Here is a 20,217-nt window from a genome sequence, read left to right as displayed (position 1 = left end):
GCCCGAGCGGGGCCTCTGTGGTGGGTGGCACGGCGCCCTGCAGCATGGCCAGGCTCGGTGCTCAGGCCTCTCTGGAGACACCGCAGCTTTTGGCTTCTGTGCGCCAAGCTTTACTCAACACTAACGACTCTCTCGAAGGACTCCTAGTAAGTACCTTTTCATTACATGCCCAGTGAATTTATTGGAAATTCTTTAAATGTCACAAAATGGACATGCACTGACTATATCTGTCACAGCCCACGCACCAGAATCTTCTTTCCAAAACCAGACCCCATGGCCTCAGCCCCACCTGGAACTTTCAGACACAAGCGAGCCGGACAACGAGGCTCCAAGATAAGTCTGAGCAAAAGAACCTTCTACTCGCCTCTCCCCACAGAAGCCGCTTCTGTCTCTCCTGAGAGCGGTTCTGGTGAAGAGTATGAACTCAGAGGTCGACAGTGAGCTCTGGGCACCAGCACTCTGCCTCCCCGCTCAGCAGACGCACCCCTGACACGGGCCGAAGTCCTGGGTACCTGGGCTCTAGCACTGCCCTTGGAAACCGCTGAAAGGGCCATGGTGCTTACCTTGGCGGCCTTGGTACTGTGCTCTCACATGACAACTGGTCTGTTCCGTGCTATTTTCTACAGTCAGTTCTTACGGATGGATTGTTGGACCAAGTCCACCATACGCTGAGTCCCGGCTGGACATACAGGAAACTGAGGCAAGCAGAAAAAGCTCTCCTCGAGAGCTGGTGGGGGACTGAAGCATCTCGGAGAAGAAAGGGAAGGGTTCAGGCTGAGACCCACCCCAGCCCAGAGGAAGGGGCCCCGTGACGACCAGACATGAGGAGCGGCGCTGCCTCCGGAATGAGCCCTCACAGGCCTCCGGGGGCCACTTCTCAGGCCACAGCCATCTTCGTGCAAACCCGGTGGTACCAAGGGTCAGGGGTCCAGAATGAGAAAGGCCGGTACATGTTTTGGTAGCTTGGATCACGGTGCAGTCCTCTGCTGACTGATTTTGTCAGAAGTAGAGAAAGACCTTGAGTCAGAGAACCATGAATTTCAGGCAATGCTGACCAAAGATACTGAACCGGTTTGCCCAGAAAACACAGTCTGCGCATTTCAGGTCGGGATGCGGCCCCCACTCGGCCGTGCTCTCTCTCACTCCCCGTCAGTGCTGGCCCCACGCCAGGCGCGTCACAAGCAGTGTGCGGGGTTGACATGGCAACACCGCGAGGGAAACCTCAGTCTGGACTGGAGCCAGCTCGACGAAGCCTACAAATCTCTGAGTGCGGGACCAAGGGGTGCCAGGCGTCGTGAAGTCCCAAACAGTGGCTGTGGGCCCGAGAGCCCCTGCGGGGAGCCGCCTTCACGGGGCCTCCCTCCCCGGACGGAGCTGGGAAGGCGGGGGCGGCGCCCATGCGGCGGCCGGGTGAGGAGGGCCACGAAGGACAGTGCTGGCCGGCAGGGCAGAGGGAGGGCCGGCCGGGAGGAAAGCAGTCACGGCAGCCACGAGGGGCGCAGCCGCTGTCCGTGCCGCCAGCTGCTGGCCCCCCCCCCGGAGCGCCGGCCCCCCGGGGGCACTAGCCCACGCACGCCAAAGCCGCTCCAGGAAAAGCCCCCAGACTCGGACGGGCGAAGCGAGGAGAGCAGGACGACAGCTCCCCGCGGGGGCCTCTGCCTGCCGCACCTCCGCCCTCTGCCCCTCTGCCCCTGCCCTTGCCCTCTGCCCTGCCTCCCGGCAATGCCGGCGGGTCACCGCCATCTCCACCCCGCCGCGCGCGTGGGGCAGACCGCGCCCTGGCTCATGGCCTCCTGACCGCAGCCTGCAGTTGACGTCGTGTCACTTAACGTAACCAACGTGACACCATTCGTTTTAGAGGAAACATGTCCTTTGGCGTCTTCACTAACTTCCTTAGTCCTGTTTGTATAGAATCATCAAATCATCTCAAATTTTCCTTTACTTTAAAAAAATTTTTTTAATGTTTATTTTTGAGAGAGAGAGAGCACACGAAAGCAGGGGAGGGGCAGAGCAGGGGAGGAGCAGAGAGAGAGAGGGAGACACAGAATCAGAAGCAGCTCCAGGCTCCAAGCCGTCAGCACAGAGCCCGACACGGGGCTTGAACCCACGAACCGCGAGATCATGACCTGAGCCAAAGTCAGATACCCAACCAACTGAGCCCCCCAGGGGCCCCAACCTTTTCTTTAAAATTTTACAGAAAGAGAGAGAGCATGAGTAGGGAAGGGGCAGAAGGAAAGAGAAAGAATCTTAAGCAGGCTCCACGCCCTTCCCAGAGCCAGATGCAGGGCTCGACCCCCTGACCTTGGGATCCTGACCCGAGCCTAAATCAAGAGTCAGACATTCAACCAACTGAGCCACCCAGGTACCTTTCAAATTTTCCTTAACTTTTTATACATTTTAACCACCTTAAGGAATGCATTATATGCTGTTATAGAATGACTATAAATTTTGGCATTCACAAAAATGGTTTTCCTCATGAATGCCAAGCTTGTGGACCAATTATCACGGAACAGCATGATTATTTATGTCTGTCAGCTTCCCGATTGTGACGTTCCTCCCTGTCAGGTGTGGTGATGCCGCTGTGGCAGACCAACCCCAGCGCCTGAGCGGCCTCACGCTACGAAGCTGTGTGTCCTGCACGCCCGTGTGCACAGAAGGTTCCGGGGCCGCCCCCTTCCCAGGCTGGTGACTCAGCCTCCAGCCGGCTTCCGCTGGAGGCTCCGCTCGCCTGGCAGAGGAACTCAAGGGCAGATTTTAACGCTTCAACCCAAACCACAGTTAGGGCCAAGAGGTCCCCACGATCAGGAGGTCACCTTCCCTGGGCCCACGGCCAGGCCTGGCCTGTCACAGGCGGCTGGGCAGGAGCCAGGCGCCCCGCGGCAGTGTGCGGCCGTCTCCTGGAGAAAGGACAGATTTGAATGCCGGTGGGCACTCACGGAGAGCGCTGTGGAAATGCTGCAAGCTCTCCGAATGACCTGTTACCGCTTCTTCCTTCTTTATCTTCTGTTTTATGTTTAGAGCACAGACTGTTCCTTGGTCCTCAGTCTTCGCCTTTGCTTTCTCTGCTTAGACCCGTAGAAAGGGAGCCCCCGGCCCTTCGCTTCCCTCCCATCCTCCCATTTTGCCTGAAGAGATGCTGGCAGGTACGATTGCTGCTTCCACTCAGACCAAATCAACAGACACTGAAAAGGTCAGACTCGCCACAGCTCCCAGGCTGCCATCCGGAATCGCCCCTAACAAAGGACCTGGGGCGGGGGGACCTCGGCTCGTCCACGGGGCGGGGGAGGGGGCAGTGCCTTCTTGTGAGCGGAGTGGACTGAACAGAGCGGCTCAGTGAAACCCCTCAGCACCCTGCGCCCCTGCTGCGGCCCCAACATGGCCAGGAAGCTGGAGAATCGGTGCCGCTGGCGTCAGAACCCGCGAGAAAGGGAAGCAGGAGACGGGCGCGCTGGCTTCTCCGTGGGCCTCACAGGCGGCCAGGAGGAAGGTCCAGCCAACCCCAAGAAGTGTGCCCCCCCCCCCCCCCAGGAAGCTTGGGGCAGGACTCAGCCCCGAAGGAGCGCCGCTCCCCTGCCATCACGGGCCGAGCACCCTGCACAGCGCAGCAGCGGGCAGACCCCACTGCGCACAGCCGGACGGTGTGCCGTCCCTGAGACTCTGGACCAGGCCCCTCACTCTGTCCTCGGCTGTGCCTGTTCAGGGCACACACATCTCAAAATGCATGATACTTTACCATCACTCATTTTTCTTCCAACTGTCTTTCATATCATAGCATTAAATTCGTGTTTTTAAAATTCTTGCATGCTGAGAGTTCTGTTACTTATTGATTTCATTCGACGGAGGCGAGGAGGTGTTACCAAGAATTCTGAATAGGACCTGAGGTCTGAGAAGGTGGAGATGCACCGACCCCCGCCAGCCAATGTGAGGTGGACTTCGGAAGCAGGGGTGGCCTTGAGCCTTGAAGAGCTCAGGCCCAGGTGCAGAGAGGGGCCCCCAGATTTGGCAGAGGATCCGGGGCCACAGAGAGAAGGCTGCGGGAGAAAGCCCTGCGCACGTGAGCGATCCGGTGGGGACACAGGCTGCCAGGGGCACGGAGGACAAGCTTGCCAGCCTGCAGGACTGAGGGGGCAGGGCCCATGACCCAGTCCACGGTCCAGAACAGGCCTACTGCCCAGGAAGTCCGGGATCTGCCCACGAAAATGACAGAAACCTGTGTGACTGCGGCCAGCCTCTCATCTCTGCGTCTTTAGCTGCTGGTGTCCGAGGTTCCAACAGAAAATAAATATGGAAAGGCAGTAACCACATTCAAGTTTCAATCGCCACCCAGGGTGGTAGGGAGAAGTCATGCATAGTTAAAATGACTAATTTGCAAGGGGAATAAAGCACATTCCCAGATACACCAAGTCGTTTCATTTCTGAAGAATTTAGTCAGAATATTTATTTGCTACTTGACAAAAGAGATGACAGATTTCATCAGGGATAAGATCCCCTCCAAGAAGACAAAGACTCCAGGCTGCTTTTCACATGCGAATCCACCGTGATTAGGTCACTCCTCCGGCTGGGCGGGCGGGCGGGGCGACCTGAGTTCTCAGTCCTGGGGGGCCATCACCCCCCACCTGCCCTCTAGGGGTCCAGAAAGCTGAGGGCGGTTGTGAATTAGGAGAATCCATCCCTGTGTGGCCCGGTGTAGAGCCGCAGCCCTGCCCCAGCCCTCTCCTCCAGCGCACAGAGACCCGGCACACCGCTGGGTCCCTGAGTGCCAGCCGGTGCCTGTCTCTTCCCAAGGTCCAGCCCCCGCCTGTGACTCAGAGCTGACCCCGCAGGGGCGGCTCTGCGGGAAGGCCTGTGTCCAGGAGGCACACGCTTTGCGCCCCTGTCGTGTGTGGGTCTTTGCTGTCGCTGTGACTCCAAGAGCTGGTTGTTTTGTTTCCCCAAATGTCCTGCCCAGCAGAGTTTACTGAACAAAGCACCTGGAAGAAAGCACCCAATGGTACCGTGAGGAGCACCCCTTGAATAAGGGCATCACCCAGAAAACACACTAAATTAGGACTTAATTGCTAGAAATTACTTTCAATTACTAAAAATTACGACAAATTAGTTGTTGAATAGACACATTCTTTCACCACCATTAATAATTTAAAATTGCTAATTGCGTATAATTGTGAGTAATTTTTGTTCTTTGGTGCAAGGCAAGGTGCTGCTTTGCCAGGGCCCCCGGGCCTCAGGCACCCCTGTGTGCACAGCCCCCCAGCCGGACCACCGGGAGAGGAGCCCTGGGGGCAGCCTCGTGCCAGGCCTTCCCGCAGCAGAGGGGACAGGGCAGCAGCCATCTGCCATTGTGAGAGGGGAACCTGGCTCCCAGAAAACCCCGCCATGCTTGTCGGCGCCCTCACCTTAAACCCCGGAACTGGCCTCTGCTGGCGTCGCCTGGCAGGTCACCCAGCAGTGTGCGCTCCGGGGTGCCCCTCACCTCTTCCCTCTGCACACTTCCCTCCCTGGGGTTCTTCTCCTCCTGCAAACCCCTCCGTCCGTGAAGGCACAGCTCCCTCCTGGAGGCCTCGCTGACCAACGGGCCCCGGAGACCCTCCCTGGAACCCTACCTGTGTGGCCATCCCAGCACCTGGCCTCCTAAAAAGCCGGCCCTGCTGGCCAAGGGGAGGCTCCAAGTCCCCACACAAAGCCACTCCTAAGCTCCCGAGCCGTGGACGGAGTGTTTTCACCTGGGAGGGGAGATGTCCTTGGCCGCAGTCTTTCTGTGAGACCAGAGACAGCGTGGAGAGCCAGCTGCACGCCCCTGTGGCCCAGCCTGACCCTCTGAGTCCCCACAAATAAGGATCACAGGAAACCTCCGGGGGCCCCTCCTCGGCCCCACCCTCTCTCACGTACGTACGTGTACACACACACACATACACACACATACGCGGACGTGCGCCCTCCAGACGCCCGCTGTGCAGGGACGCCGGGAGCCGGCTGAAGCCGAGCCCTGACCCCCGGAGGGGCCGCCGCCCACGGACGTGCTGAGTCAGGAGGCACAGCTCCAGGCAGCCCCGACGTGCACCCTTCCCTCCGTCTGGAGGAGCCAGATCCGGTAAATCCCGCAGCCGACAGCGGCCAGAGGAGAGCGGTGATGGTGACGGGGTGGGCAGGGAGGGCAGGGAGAAAATGACCCCCCACCTCTTGCCAATGCCTTGCCCTTCCTGGCACCCGCACGTCCTGTCCTCACTGGCCTGTGGGGAAAGGAACGCCCAGGCGTCACCACGAACCCACTCCAGCCCTGGCCGGGACTCACGCACGCGCAAGGACAGTGGCGGGGCGAGGCTGGCTGGGTGACCGTGCCGTCACAGCAGAGCTGGCGGAAGCCCCCGCCCCTCCCGCTCACTGGCGCTCCTTCTCTGACAAGGACGAGCGCTCAGCGCCGCAGGACCTGGATGGCGTCCGGCCCACGACACTTGTCAGGACGGGTGCGCCCGAGGGGAAGCACCTGTGAGAGGACAGCAGCCCCGGACAGTCAGTGACATAAAGAGAAGGCTGACTCTCTGCCCGGGTGTTACCCAGAGACAGACGTGTGTCACACTCGGAGGCGTCACCCCACACAGCGCACACCCGGGGGGCCGGAGAGGCCCTCAGGAGGGTGGCGTCCACACCGGCTCCTGGAGCCTGTCCCCGCCACCACCGTGCGGTGACTCCAGAAAGAGGGGAACATCCTTCCAGAATGCAATTTCTCACCAGTCCAACAGTGGAAACTGGCAGCCAGAACCGCCTGCCTCCTAGTGGGTGACTTCCCATCTGCTCTGGGAGAGAGGGGGCCGAGGTCAGATCAGAGCATTGAAAATAACCAATGGGATCGATAAGCAATACCGTGCGGCTCACTTCCTGATCTGAACTGACGTGTGAGCTTGACCTCCCTGAGTGCACCCTGGCCTGACCTGACCGGTCCGCATGCTTCCTGCGCTGCCCAAGATACTCAGAAACTGTCTGTGCTCAAGTAGCTGAGCTTGTTTAAGCCTTTGATTTGCTTCCAACCCTTTGTGCACGGACTGCACGAGTCCAGGGTGCCTCCCGGCGAGAGCATGACAGATCTAAACCCGCAGCCTCCCCACGCGTCTGGTCTTCCGCCCTGTCCCCCACGCAGGGCCGGCCGGGAGCCCGAGCAGCACTCTCTTAAACCTGCCAGGTGACAGCAGAGAACGCCACTGCGCCGACGGAGGGGGAGGCCTGCTGTCAGAGGCCCGGGTGCAACAGGGTCCCCAGGGGCCTGCGGCACTCTGACAGCCTGCGGAGCACGAGACAGGAAGGAGAGGGCAGGACCCCGCTTCCGCCCTCCACCTGGAAATTCAAGATAATCTCGTAACCCGAAAACTGCAGTCTTTACACACAAACCGTCTTTATGTATTTAATTGGCCCTCTCTAGGGGATGTTTTTTGAAACTCGGTCTTTGAAGGCCTTTCATTATGGTACTGAGATAAAGGGAGAAAGAGCGGGGTTTATAGAGAGAACAGAGCAGATAAAAGGAGAAGCGGGAGATGAAAGGAGGCTGGAATGACAAAGAAGGAGGAGCGGGCAGGACGCCCAGCGCGGCCGGCACGGCCTCTGGCTTCCCCCTTCCCACCTTCTCCAAGCCAGTTCGTTAGCCTAACAAGAGAACCACAAACCGCTTTCTTTCTCAAGCCCATAATATCAATTTTTAAATTTTCCCAAACGTGGCACAATGGAAGTGTTTTCTGCGGAGAGTTCAGTTAGGGAAACAAAGCACACGGGGTGGAAAGGAAAGAGGAACAGAGGCGAGCGCGCGGCCGCCGTGCTGGCCGTCCCACGGCCGGTGTCTGCCGGACCCCGGACGAGCGTCCAGAATCACCCGCGCCGGCGCAGGGACACGGCCGCATCACAACTGTCGTCTGTGCACTCTGCATGGCGTCTATTTACGTCTTCCTGGTGTGGAGGCACAGAGAGCACAGAGCACACGCATTCCTACACACCAAAGTCCGGGGAGAATTGTCGGGGGGGGGGCGTGTTCAATGCTCTCTTGTTGAGAGCAGGTCACCCGCCGACCTGCAGGCCGGCAGAGCCGTGAGCACTGGAAGCATGACTTCTCAAGCACCGTGACGCCCATCACCCCCTGCGACCCTCCCAGCGACCAGCTGTGATTACTCTTCGATTGTCCTGACATGACAGAGAAGGAGCAGGTCCAGACTGGTGAGGGGGCTGGGGCGTGGGGGGAGCCTGGGCCCAGCTCCTCTGCCCCTGGGGTGCGGGCTCTTCCTCCCCCCACGCTCCTCCGCACGGCAGCACAGGAAGCAAAGCCAGCGTGGTCAGCGGGTCACTGGGCGCCGCGTCCTTTAGGAGCTGCGTCCCCAGTCGAGGCTCCTGGCTCTCCACAAAGGCTTATGAATCAATAACATCTGAAGCCAGAGCAGATCCGGGTCTTCTGGAGACTCATATTCTCCAGAATATGGAGTTTAATTGGCCCTCTCCGGGGAGGGCCATCCCCACACTGGGGCTCCCAGCTCAGAACCCAGCCATCGGCACCCAGGCTTTGTGGGCTCACAGGAACTCGCCTCTTTTAAGAAACCAGTCGGGGGTGAGGGTTTCCTCTCTGGACCAGATTCTGAGAAGCAGTCTGGCCTTGGGAAGGGGGCCTCAGGATTCCTGCCTACAAAGCCCCGAGCAGGTCTGACTGAGCCCTTGAATACAGTCCGTGTCGTAATCCGATCACCCTCGGGAGAGGTTCTGTCTTGAGGGCACTGAGACAGAAGACATGAGACGTCACTCAAGGAAGTTTCCGGTGCGTTTTCTGCTTTTTCTACACGAATCCTCGCCCAGCATAATAAGCACATAGCCCTAAAACCCGAGGAACAGTCTTCCCGTTGTCTTGAGAAAGTGACGTGCTTACCAAGCGTGAGAGGAGACAGGTGCATGTTGTGTCTGAAATCCAGGGTGGAGAGACATCTTTGCGGCTACAGCATGGGGCTTCCGGGTGGGCGTGGAAGAGCTGTGGCCAAGCTGTGGGGCAGAGCGCGGGGTTTGGGGGCAGAGAACTAAAGCAGGGGCTCGCTGGCCGTACTTGCAAAGCCGAGGTCATGGCGCTTATTTCGGAAGGTATTCTGAGTATTAGGTGCGATGACCCAGGTGACTAGCTCAGCAGCCAGAACACAGGCTGTCCGTCCCTTGCTCCCCCTTCTCCTCCCTCAACAGCAGGGCCTTCACCTGCTAGGAGGAAAACGGACTGACAGATAGAAAGGGAAGACGCGCGGCCAGCTGGAGGGTGCATTCGACTGTACCCAGAAAAGAAACCGCACTGGCACATGCCACTTATGATTTGATACTCGTCCCAGGGAGGCACCAAGCAAGCCTCTCAGGCGGCAGCCAGAGCAGGAAGGCAAGTCCCTATTTAGGAAAATTAACAGTCCTCTCAGGCTGGTCGCCCAGCCTCCGAGGCAAGAGGAGAGAAACGGCTGAGTGGAGACCAAGCTCCACCCATCTCCGCCCCCCGCGGGCCCGGGACAGTCGTCGGCACCCCGTGGCCCACAGCAAGGCTGGTCACCGGTCTCCCTGGCCTCACAGAGCCTCGGCCCGTTGCCCAGCCGGGGTCTGCCCGAGGGGCATGGGGGACTCAGTGAGCTCCCCAGCCAGGCCTGTTTGAAAACACCGGCGGCCTGGGCTTGAGCCGGCCCACAGGCGGCTGGCGGAAGCCCGTGGGGCTGGCTCCGGGCTGGAGGGTCTCCCCGAGACCCAGGAAGCCAGAAACCAGGAGAAACCCCTCCGCAGGCCTGCCTCAAACTGACCTCCTCTTGGGGGCCACGTCTGAGAGGAGCAAATGCGTGGCCCGCTGTGTAAGATGGCATTTTCTTCAAAATGATTATGTTCCGCTTGTAAAACATTTTTTTTTTAGTTTAAGGAAATGAAAAGCAGGTCATAAGTTAATCATCACATGTTTAAAATCTGCTTCAAAGAGACAATCCATGATGTTGTTGAGGTCACTCTATGTCCACTACAGACCTTCCTGGATTCCCCCCAGGACATGCACACACATGTACATGGCTTTCCTCGGTATTCATGGGCATGTCCAACGTATACTGTTCATGTGCGTGACCCACGTGTAAGCCGGACCCACACGACTCAGCTCTGGCTACGCTTTAAATGAGTAATATTAGCAAACAGGCAACGACTTAGCGCTCTCCACACACCTCCCCCCCTCCACAACGCCACCGTGCCCACGAGGACGCTGAGGACCCGCCCATATCCCACCGGCAGCAAGGGAGAGACGGCGTCTTGAGCTCCCCTAATCACTAAAACTGTAGATGGCACTGAAAATTGTTACAAATCATCTACACACCTCCTCAGGAGCACATGGGACAACTCAGCGCACGGCCACGCTTCCAAAACTCGCAGATCTGGCTCACTGCCCCGCCCCTCTGTTCCCCCTGGGGATTGTCCTTGACACCCCTCCACGTTCACTTATTCCCGGCCTCTCCCGCGCACACACATGCCTTCCACAGGCGCTCACGTGCCATCCTGCTGCTGCTAAAACATTCTGGATCAAGCAGGAAAAGGCTCTGCATCTGCAGACATGAATAATTTTGAAAATTTCTTTTTTTTTATGTCTTTATATTGAGAGAGAGAGAGACAGAGTGAGGTGAGGAGAGGCAGAGAGACAGACAGACAGACAGAATCTGAAGCAGGCTCCAAGCTCTGCGCTGTCAGCACAGAGGCCGACGCGGGGCTCGAACCCACGGACCGTGAGATCATGACCTGAGCCGAAGTCAGACGCTCAACCGACTAAGCCACCCAGGTGTCCCTTAATTTTGAAAACTTTTTATGCAGACGTACACACACAGCAACACCACACTGGGAAGAACGGGAGGGTGTAACGTGCGCCCCGTTCTGACATGCCTCATGTGAGCCTGGGTCCCTGACCCGCCGTCTGTGCGCGTGTCCTCAGCAGCCTCCTCTGCCCGCACGGCCATCACTGGGCACTGAAATAAGCAGAGGGGACAATGCCTTCCCAGCCAGGACTAGCCCTCTCGGTGACACCTGCTTTGCTCTCAATTTCACTTTCATTCTGATTTTTACCATTTGTACGGTCTTGTTTGCTCTCAGCCGAATGTGTGAGACTTCCTAGCCCGTCATCACGCCCGCCATGGCTGTGTGGGGAGAAGCGCACCGGGACCCCACAGGGCTGAGCAAGAGGGGCACTGGGGAGTCTTCTGCGTGACAAACATGTCCACGCTGTGAAGGCACAGGACGATGTGCCAGCATTGTGGTGAATGAGATGCTCCGAGGGCCAAACGTCACTTCCCAACGAAAGGTGGCAAGACGAACCAGCCAGCGGCCAACTGCCACGCACCTCCTGGACGGCAAGGGCAAGGCCCGGCCGGCTCCTGACCCTCCCTGACCCGCAGGAAGCAGAGTGAGTCCACTTCCCTCCACCATCCCGAGCCTGTTCTGACAGGTGGTCCGCCTGGGGGGACCTGCCCGCTGGCCCTTCCTCCCGTCCTCGGGACCCCTCCCCAAGAGCTGGCCCTGTCCCCACCTCGCCTCCTCCTGTGGGCTGTCACTCCCTCCCCGCCGCGCCCCACAGCGGCCCCTCAGCTCAGCTGCAGGGTGTGAAGACAGGCTCACGTCCCCGCCGGGGTGACTGGAATGCGGACACCCGCCTCAGCAGTGGGACGCTAGCTCCACATCAGTCTCCTGTCCTTCCAGAAGGTCCTCGGGCAGGTGGAGCCGTCGAGGACCCCAGCTCTGAGCCAGGGACTTAGAGCCACCCCGGCCTCCGAAGGACAAGGAGCGCTGGCCCTTGAGCCCGGGGGTCAGCCAGCAGTGCTGTCTGCTACATGAACCGAGCTGACCAGAAGCGGGTCCCGGTGCTCAGGGGCACGGTGAGCACGAGCACGCATTTGTGACAATCAGGAAAACCCACTTTGACCCTTAAATGCTCTGTCTAGTGAGCACCCTGCACTCTGCCCAGTGGAGCAGGGGACTCCTGTTACTGCCTTCTGCGGTGACCCAGCCTGCGGGTCACAGCAGGAACGTTCCACAAGCGGTGGCTGACTCCCAAGGAAGCTGAAGGGTAAGGTCTGGGCGCCGGGCCAGGAGCAGGAGGCGTGTCCAGGCCGAGGGGAGGCGAGGGTGTTCACTGCCACGAGGCAAGAGAAAGGCTCGTCCTCACTGTTCCATTTGGTCACGCCAGAACCAGCTTCTACTTGTGTGGCATTCTAGAATTCTCTAACTGTAGCTGCCAGTGTCAGCCCACTGAGCTCCACAGTGACTTTCTCCAGAGTGGATCCAGCTCTGTTACTGGGTATCACTGATGGTGTCCGACTTCTCCATGCTTGAAGATTCAGACACGGTGGTGGTACGGAACCGCACTTCCTGTGTGGAGTGTATTCGTTTTTGTTTTGCTTTATTTTGATTTTCTGTTTAAGGTCTAGGAGTCCCCCTGCCCTTAGTTTTGGTGAAAAAACTAGATTTGGGTTGGTTTCAAATGTTTTACCAAAGACGTTTATCTACTTGCCTTTTTTCTTGAAACGTGGGGCTCACTGCGTGTCCCCTGTCAAGAACACGGCCCAGGACAGCTGGGGACGTCAGCGCCGCTGAGGCCTGGCACGAGGCCCCCGGCTGCGGGAACTCTTTAGAGCACGAATACAGTATTGAAAAACACGTGCCAACATTCCCAACTCTGTACTTCCGTTTCTGACTTCAAATTAAAGTGACTTCTTCATACGGCTTTGACGTTTACTATACAACCAGCTGACATCCCCAGAACCCTACAGAAGCACAAGAAAGTTTTAACTCAAGAAGAGAGAGATGGAAGGGGGAGAGAAAGAAGAGGAGGACGATAAAAACCATTTCCAAAATAAGAGGCCCCAGTCCACCTGAGTCTGAAGACTTTTATTTGATAAGACAGGTAATACACAAGCCTGTAATGTGAATTATTTCAAAGAACAAAGCCTGATTGGCTCCATGACCTACACAGCTTTTAGTGAGGTGTCATTCTAATTCCAGCCCAAACACGAACCTGCCCCCACCCTGCCGTCCCCCTTCTCTCAGAAGGCGGACATGCAAGGTGCTCTGTGCCGTCCGGAAGCGTCCGGGCCTCGCCTGCCCTCCTGCGGGTACACCCACTGCTCAGGGACGAGCCCCCGTCACATCTGGAGTGAGGCCCCCGGGAGGCAGCGACGGCCCCGCTCCCTGGCGCAGGGTGCTCAGAAGCAGGTGCCAACCAGCCTCCCGAGCGGCATCCTAAACCAAGCCTTTCATGTTCCAAGTTTTTAAAGGGATGAAGTCTACCTGACTTCACCCTTAAAATTAAAGACCAAAATCATAGTATGTATGCATGAGAAAAACATGCAAGCTTTGACCGTGTTCCAAGTTAAGAAATCTACCTTTTAATCCTAGGAGTAGTATACACTGTGCCAATATTTCTTGATTTTTAAACATCTTCTAAAGGACAAAAATTTGATTCTCAAGTGCATATGAAGAATGACTTTGGTCTGCCCCCTAAGTGACAAGTTTTAGTTTTCATTTCTGGTTCCCATCTCTGTAGTCAGGCTTTCATGTAAATTGAAGGTTCACTCTGGTGTCAGCTCAGTGCACCCTGGCTCAAGAAGACAGAATTCCGTCTTCCGCATCTCTTCCGCCTTGAGAACCAGTCATGCGATGATCTGCCATCAGCTCCGCAGAGAAATGTGTCTCGCTGAGCCGCGGCAGGCGTGCTGCGCAACAGGACAGGGGAGGCGGCGAGCTGGTGAGGGGGACGATCCCCGCGGAGGAAGGAGGGGAGGAGCCCGGAGCCGAAGGGACACAGAGCCTGGCACCTTCCGCCTCCCTCCGCGTGAGTCGCTCGGCTTGCTGAGAGCCAGGACGTGTGTGCCACTGAACGCCGACTCACGTCTCACTTGGCCACACTTCCACCGCAGTCCCGCGCTTCCACAGGTGCTGGCCGCGTCTGGTGTCAGCATCTTGCAGCTTACTCTGCACACTATCAGACCCCATGGCTGAGGTGCCTTGATAGTTACACACACGGGAAGATGAATTTGGTCAGTCAAAACCCTCTTGGCCCATCCTCTTAGGACAAACTGTCTACCCTTCCGAGGCTGCAGGCAGGGCAGTGTGTGGTAGGTGGCCGCAGAGGCTCCAAGGCCCGCAGGCTCCTGGTGCTCCTGGGAGGACAGTAGCTTCCTGGACATGACACAGAACAGGCACAGGCTGTGAGACGGCCGGAGGGCCCTGTGAGTGTGGCCAGAAGTCCTTGTCCTTGGACAGAAATGTGGCCAGAAGTTCTGGAAGTCCTTAAATATCATAGAAAATATGGTATTTTTACCCCCCAAAACATACATTTCCTACTTATTCTGCCTCTTAAGAGATAATGGTGGAAATGCAGTGTGTAGAGTAAGACTCCATTCTCTGAGAATGGAGTGTTCAGAGGAACAGGCACAGACTGTGTAGTTTCTGGTATCATGACTCCCAAGAGCCGTGAAAAATTAAGCTTTAAAATCGATCATCTTTTCTGTTCTAACTACAGGACTATTTTCTCTTCATTTCAGGCTGATCAACATTTAGAAGTAGCTGCTAACTCTGTGGCTTTCACATGTCCGCCCTGGCGTCAATAATCTGGAAACCAATTCTGAAATGTGGCAGGGAGCTCTTGTTCCAAGGACGTGTGCCGAGAAGGTTCTAGGAAGGTGGAGAAGCCCCCTCTGCGATGTGGATGGCATCGCAGGTCCGTTCGTTTGATACCGTATTTCCCTGTAGTTCAGCAGCCCTCAGACCACGATACTGCAAGCTCACTTTGACTATTCTACTTCTTTAGAGAGAAAACGTTTGTCTTGGAAGAGGTTTAAGACCTCTCATTTCTCCTTTGATTGCAAAACCCTCCAGTGAGAAGCAGTGCCTTCGAGACGAGGCGGAGATGTTACAAGCAAATACGCACTTGGGAAGAAAATGTGGTTCGGGAGGATTCTTACCAAACAGAAGACAATGGTCAATGTTTAGTTGCACAAAGGCTTTTGCAAAGTTTGGGCTGCTAAGTGCACGAACTGCAGGCGCCAGGTTCAAAGTCACACAAGCTCTGTGGCCACGTATTTCCACAGCTGTGCGTCCTCATCACCACACGTGGCTGGTGCTGCGTTTGGGAGCACGCCACGAGAGCCCATTTCTGAACAGAATGGGTCCCCCGCTGTGGAAACAGACATGCTCACTGAATTTACAAAACCAACTTCTTGAAAATGTAGGTGTAAGACTTTTTAAACGATTGCAGGTGTATCCAAGTGTTCTAGACCATTCTGCATGGTTCTTACGGTTTCCATTTCTTTTTAATTGCCTCTTCACCTTCCTTAGAGTAAGGCCGTTGACGGCGTCCCCTCGTGGGGTCTGAACTCGGCCCCCTCCGCTCCCGTACGCAGGGCTCCCTTTCCCAGCCAGTCTGTGTTTACTCCTCTAGTATTGTTGTTGGCCAAACACAAGCGTCTCTGGTTTAGTAGTCTTTTCAAAGAACTAGGTTTTTCGTTTGTTCTTGATGTTTTAATTATTTCTTTTTCACTATTTTTTTCTGCTCTTTTCTTCATTAGTCCCTTCTTTATACTGTCTTGTGTTTACACTGTTGGCCTTTTTATTATCTAACGTGTCATGAAATGGTTCGTGCATATAAAAAGGAATAAAATACTCTCATCGACAGCCCGCACCCGGACTGTCTTCTGTAAGATGTAGCTCGCACGATGCTGCATTGGAGCCCCTCCCCTGCTGCCTGCCTCTCCCTCTGCCTCACCCCAGAGGCGACCATTGTCCTCACACTGTGCCCACCGTTCTGTATCCCCACTCCGTGTGCACTGCATGTGTGAGTTCCCCCAAGCCAGCGACGGCACAGTGCTGCCCTTTCGCGTCCACGGGCTCAGACTCCGCGTAGCCTGTACGACCTCACTTTATTTATTTGCCCAACATGTTTGTGAGATGCGGACGTGCTGATACATGTGCCTCCAGTTTGCTGACCGGGTTGTGTGTAGCGTTGACTCTCTTCCTGGCTAATGGACGTTTAGCTTATTTCCACTGATTTGCGTTACCCCAGAGCTGGCAATGACCGTTACAGACAGAGCCCAGATATAGAACCTGGGTGTGAAGCTAGAAGTGGAAAGCTGTGAGACGGGGCATTCACTTAATTTTTTTATTGCCAAAATAGCTTCCAAACTGTGTAAGCCGTGTCTAAGAATTTCCAATTTGCCCCAGATTCTGGCCAACACTTGGGAATGTCGAATTCCTTCATTTTTGCTGTCTTATAGTTAATAAAATAGCCTCTTGTGGTTTTAACTTCAAGTTTTCTGATTTCTAGTGAGGCTGAGTGTTCTTCATGTTCTGGGCCTGTGGTGTGACTGGCGCTCTGCCTACTGGCCCCCACGGCCCCCCACCCCCATCACCACTCACCCTCATTGGCGCCTCTGCAGGGTCCCCCCACATGTGAATGTAATGAAGATCCTGAGGACAAGCATCAGCTCTGCGACTCTGCTCTCAGTGTGCACACCCCCTCGCTCTGCCCCACAGCGTGAATCTGCCCGGAACTCGGCAGGGTGGGGGGCCTCAGCTGGACCTCAGCAAGGAGGAATGACTCCAATTTCCAGGAGCATAAAGTGGTTTTGGAACAAGGGAAAACAGGCGAGTAAGTGGAGGTTGACTGCAAGCAAAGAGAACGACCAAGGAGGAGCACGAAGAAGGAAGCGAAGCTGGGCTAATGTGGCCGCCGCACGGAGCACCTGGGCCCAGCGGAGGCCCGGAACGCAGGCCCATGGCCCACGCCTGCGCAGAAGGCCATCGCGTCCCTCAGCCACTGCGCCCATATCGGCGTTCTGTTCCATCCCACAGCGTCAGACGATTTTTTTTCATTCTCTTTTACAGAACTACACAACTGTGTTAGAGTTTGGTTTTTTTTTAACTTTGTTTTTTTGCTTTTGGTTTTGACATACAGCTCAATACAACAGGAGAGTCTTGCCAGGAAATAAATCCATAGTTGTTTTCATGACAGCAAATTATGTGCCAACGAGTGACATTTAAATGCTGCATTTTAATGGCTTGTCAGAAGAAGTGAAATGTATTTTTTCAAAAAACCTAATACATGAGAGGACAATGAGGAGAGTTCTCGTAGGACACAAGGATGGGAAATAGGAAGTGAACACATTTTTTCCTTGATGTATATATTTACATTGAAAAAGAAAGTTGCGCAATTAAATCCCATTTTCCTTCTTTCTTTATGCAGAAGGTTCCTGAAGCAGCTGTCAGTGAGCCCAGCACCCACATCGGCAAGAAGCGGTCTTGATGCATAGAAACCTACACAGCCTGCTGGGCAGCGAACGCAGCGACCTGGGCAGGATGATTTTAAGGGATTCGAAAAAGCTCCCTTCCCCCAAACCATCTCCTATCAGGCTCACAAGTTCAGGAGACCGGCAGGATTAGAGATTCTTTCCTCCGAGTAAGACATCCGCTCCCCAGCGCCTCCAGGGCATTATATGGTATTGAGCTTTGCAAGACCAAAGTGAAAAACCCAAAACATCCAAAGGGCAACTGAGGAAGAAAGTAGATAACATATTGAAAAAAATCTGAGAAAAAGTTCTAGATTACATGGCACTGTTGGAAACACGTGTTAGATGAGGGACCGCAAAGTGGTGTGGGCACATACATGTGTGCATGTGTTTCCATGTGTGTACGCATGTTTGTGTGTTTATGCACCTGTGTGTGCTTGTGTGCATCTGTGTGTGCTCGTGCATGTGCATGTACATGAACGTGTGTGCGCACGTTTGCTCACGTGTGTACACAGACATGTGCATGTATGTGCGTGTTTGTGTGTGTGCTCGTGTACACAGACCTGTGTGTGTACATGTACTTGTGTGTCTACAGTACTGGGCATGTGTGTGCACATTCACATGTGCACACACAGACGTGTGTAGTGTGTGAGAACAAATGTGTGCATGCCCGTGTGTCTGTACACACGCATGCATGTGTATGCATGTGTGCACTCGTGTACACATACATGCGTGCACGTGCTCACATTTGTGTGCACAGACACGCGTGCTCATGCCTGTGTGTACACGTTCGTGTGTGTGCACAAACATGTGCATGAACATGCATGTGTGTGTGCGCATGTGCTCATGTATGTGCGCACATGGATGTGTCCACATGAATGCGTGTGTGTACGTGTGTTGATGGGAGTGAAGGTACTGCAGCCCACACTCAGAGGGGCGACCATACTATCCAGAATCAAAAATAGACCAAAATTACCCAACTTTAAACTCTTGGCATCTGAGGTGACATGAACCTTCTCTGCCGGCGGCGGGCCAGCAGCACAGGCCCTCAGACGCCGTCACAAGAGGAAGGCTGACACACACCGAAGAGCCCTCCGGTCTCAGCATTGCCCCGTGCTCCCCGCGGACACAGACCCCCAGGTCCTGCTCCACGGTCCTTGTGGAATCACTGGAACGGGCCTGTGAAGCCACATTTCCCACATTCTGAGGATGCGTGTTCCCAGCGTAAGAAAGCCAACAGCCCCAGGAAAGAGAGGGCAGGGGCCAGGGGCACCTGGAAGGCAGGCCCCGGGCAGAGCCAAGCTAGTAGCTCAGCTGTGCAGCCACAGCACTCGTGTCCTGTTGTCTGTGATGTGGCTGAGCAGACCCTCAGCAAAGCCCGGCGCAGGCTGGGGACTCAGTGAGGGGGACCGCTGTGCACCATGCGGCCGGCATGACCTCGTGGTTCCAAGAAGATAGCCTTATCTCTGAGAACGTGCACCGGACACGGGCCAGGGCTCACGAGCAGTCAGAATCTGCGGGCGCCTGCCGAGGGGGCGAGGGGGCGAGCGCGGAGCGAGGTGCGGAGAGAAGGGCCGCTCTTGTCCACATCTGGAGCCGCAGGCCATGGCCAGTGTGGGGCCAAGATGGGGCCGGGGTGTCCAGTCACAGGAAAGGTCAAACCCAAAAGGGGGCTCAGCCGGGGGCAATATCAAAGTCAAAACTGTGATCATCCTGCCCCCCAGAGTACTTTTCCTTTGTTTCTCTCTCCCTCCCGGGTGCCCGGAAAGTGGGGGGTGGGGGCAGCAGGGGTCCCTCCGGACTTGGCTGTGGATCCAAGCAGCAAGCACGGCCGAGCGTGTCTTCTCTGGTCCTGCTCAGCAGGGCTCCAGCTCCTTAAAAGAAGCAGCTCAGACCCGCGCCCATACTTCATGCTCTCTGGCTGGGTAATGGTCTCCCCAAAGGACCGTCATTAAACTGCACACACACTGCAGGCCTGGCCCCAGGAACCAGACCCTCACACTGACCAGGGAAGGTGTAGAGGCAAGTCTGGCCCTGAGCCTTGTGGACCACGCGTCTCTAGTGTGCCAACACAGGCAAGGAGCGGAGAGGAGGTCCTTCCCATCAGCTCCCTGGGAGGTGGGGAGCAGAGGACTGGCCAGCAGGAGCCGTCAGGGGGGCTTCCGGGGAATATACAAAAATCAGTTCCACAAACCTTCAGAGCTTGTGGTTCCAAAAAGCACAATTCTACCCAAGAAGTTTCTTCTCAAACTAAACTATCAACCCCACTTCACACCCACACCTCCAGCCTTACTGGGGCATGACTGCCAAGCCACTAACAAAGAGAAAGAAATGCAATTTGCCATCATAAGTACAAGCTATTTGAAGGGTACATCCATGAGCCTCTCTGTCACTTCAATGTGCCCTCTTGTGACTAAGCAGCAAACAGCCACCAGCAGCAGAGACAGAACCCCACACCTACCAGACACCTCCCAGATCGGGTGGGAAGAGCCAGGTAGCTCCCAAGAGACTCACACGGCCTGCTCCAGGACCAGCCAGAGAGAATTAACTTAGAGCTGGGGGTGGGGGGTGGTTTCTAGAGCAAGATAGATGTCATAGGGCAGGACTAAGTGTCATAAGGCAAGACTGGGTGTCCTAGGGTAGGACCAAGTGATATAGGGCAAGACTGGGTGACCTCATGCAGGACCGGGTGATCTAGGGCAGGACCGGGTGACCTAGGGCAGGACCAGGTGATCCAGGGCAGGACCGGGTGACCTAGGACAGGACTGGGTGACCTAGGACAGGACCGGATGATCTAGGGCAGGACCGGGTGATCCAGGGCAGGATCGGGTGATCTAGGGCAGGACCGGGTGATCTAGGGCAGGACCGGGTGATCCAGGGCAGGACCGGGTGATCTAGGGCAGGACCGGGTGACCTAGGACAGGACTGGATGATC

General features: G+C 56.0%; 1 protein-coding gene and 1 long non-coding RNA gene across 2 annotated transcripts in view; one reads left to right on the top strand and one right to left on the bottom strand.

Annotated features, from left to right (window-relative positions):
• The window catches only part of LOC115304168 (receptor-type tyrosine-protein phosphatase N2-like), a 333,289-nt gene that overhangs the window by 111,409 nt on the left and 201,663 nt on the right, over positions 1-20,217 (bottom strand). The gene's annotated exons all lie outside the window — the stretch shown is intronic.
• Positions 12,254-17,619, top strand: LOC115276782. Its single transcript, XR_003902087.1, has 3 exons — positions 12,254-12,352; positions 14,544-14,719; positions 17,240-17,619. It is a non-coding gene; the product is annotated as an uncharacterized LOC115276782 (long non-coding RNA).

The sequence above is a fragment of the Suricata suricatta genome, chromosome 2, assembly GCF_006229205.1.
Source record: "Suricata suricatta isolate VVHF042 chromosome 2, meerkat_22Aug2017_6uvM2_HiC, whole genome shotgun sequence".
In the NCBI taxonomy this organism is placed as follows: domain Eukaryota; kingdom Metazoa; phylum Chordata; class Mammalia; order Carnivora; family Herpestidae; genus Suricata; species Suricata suricatta.
This window is presented reverse-complemented; position numbering and strand designations above follow the sequence as displayed.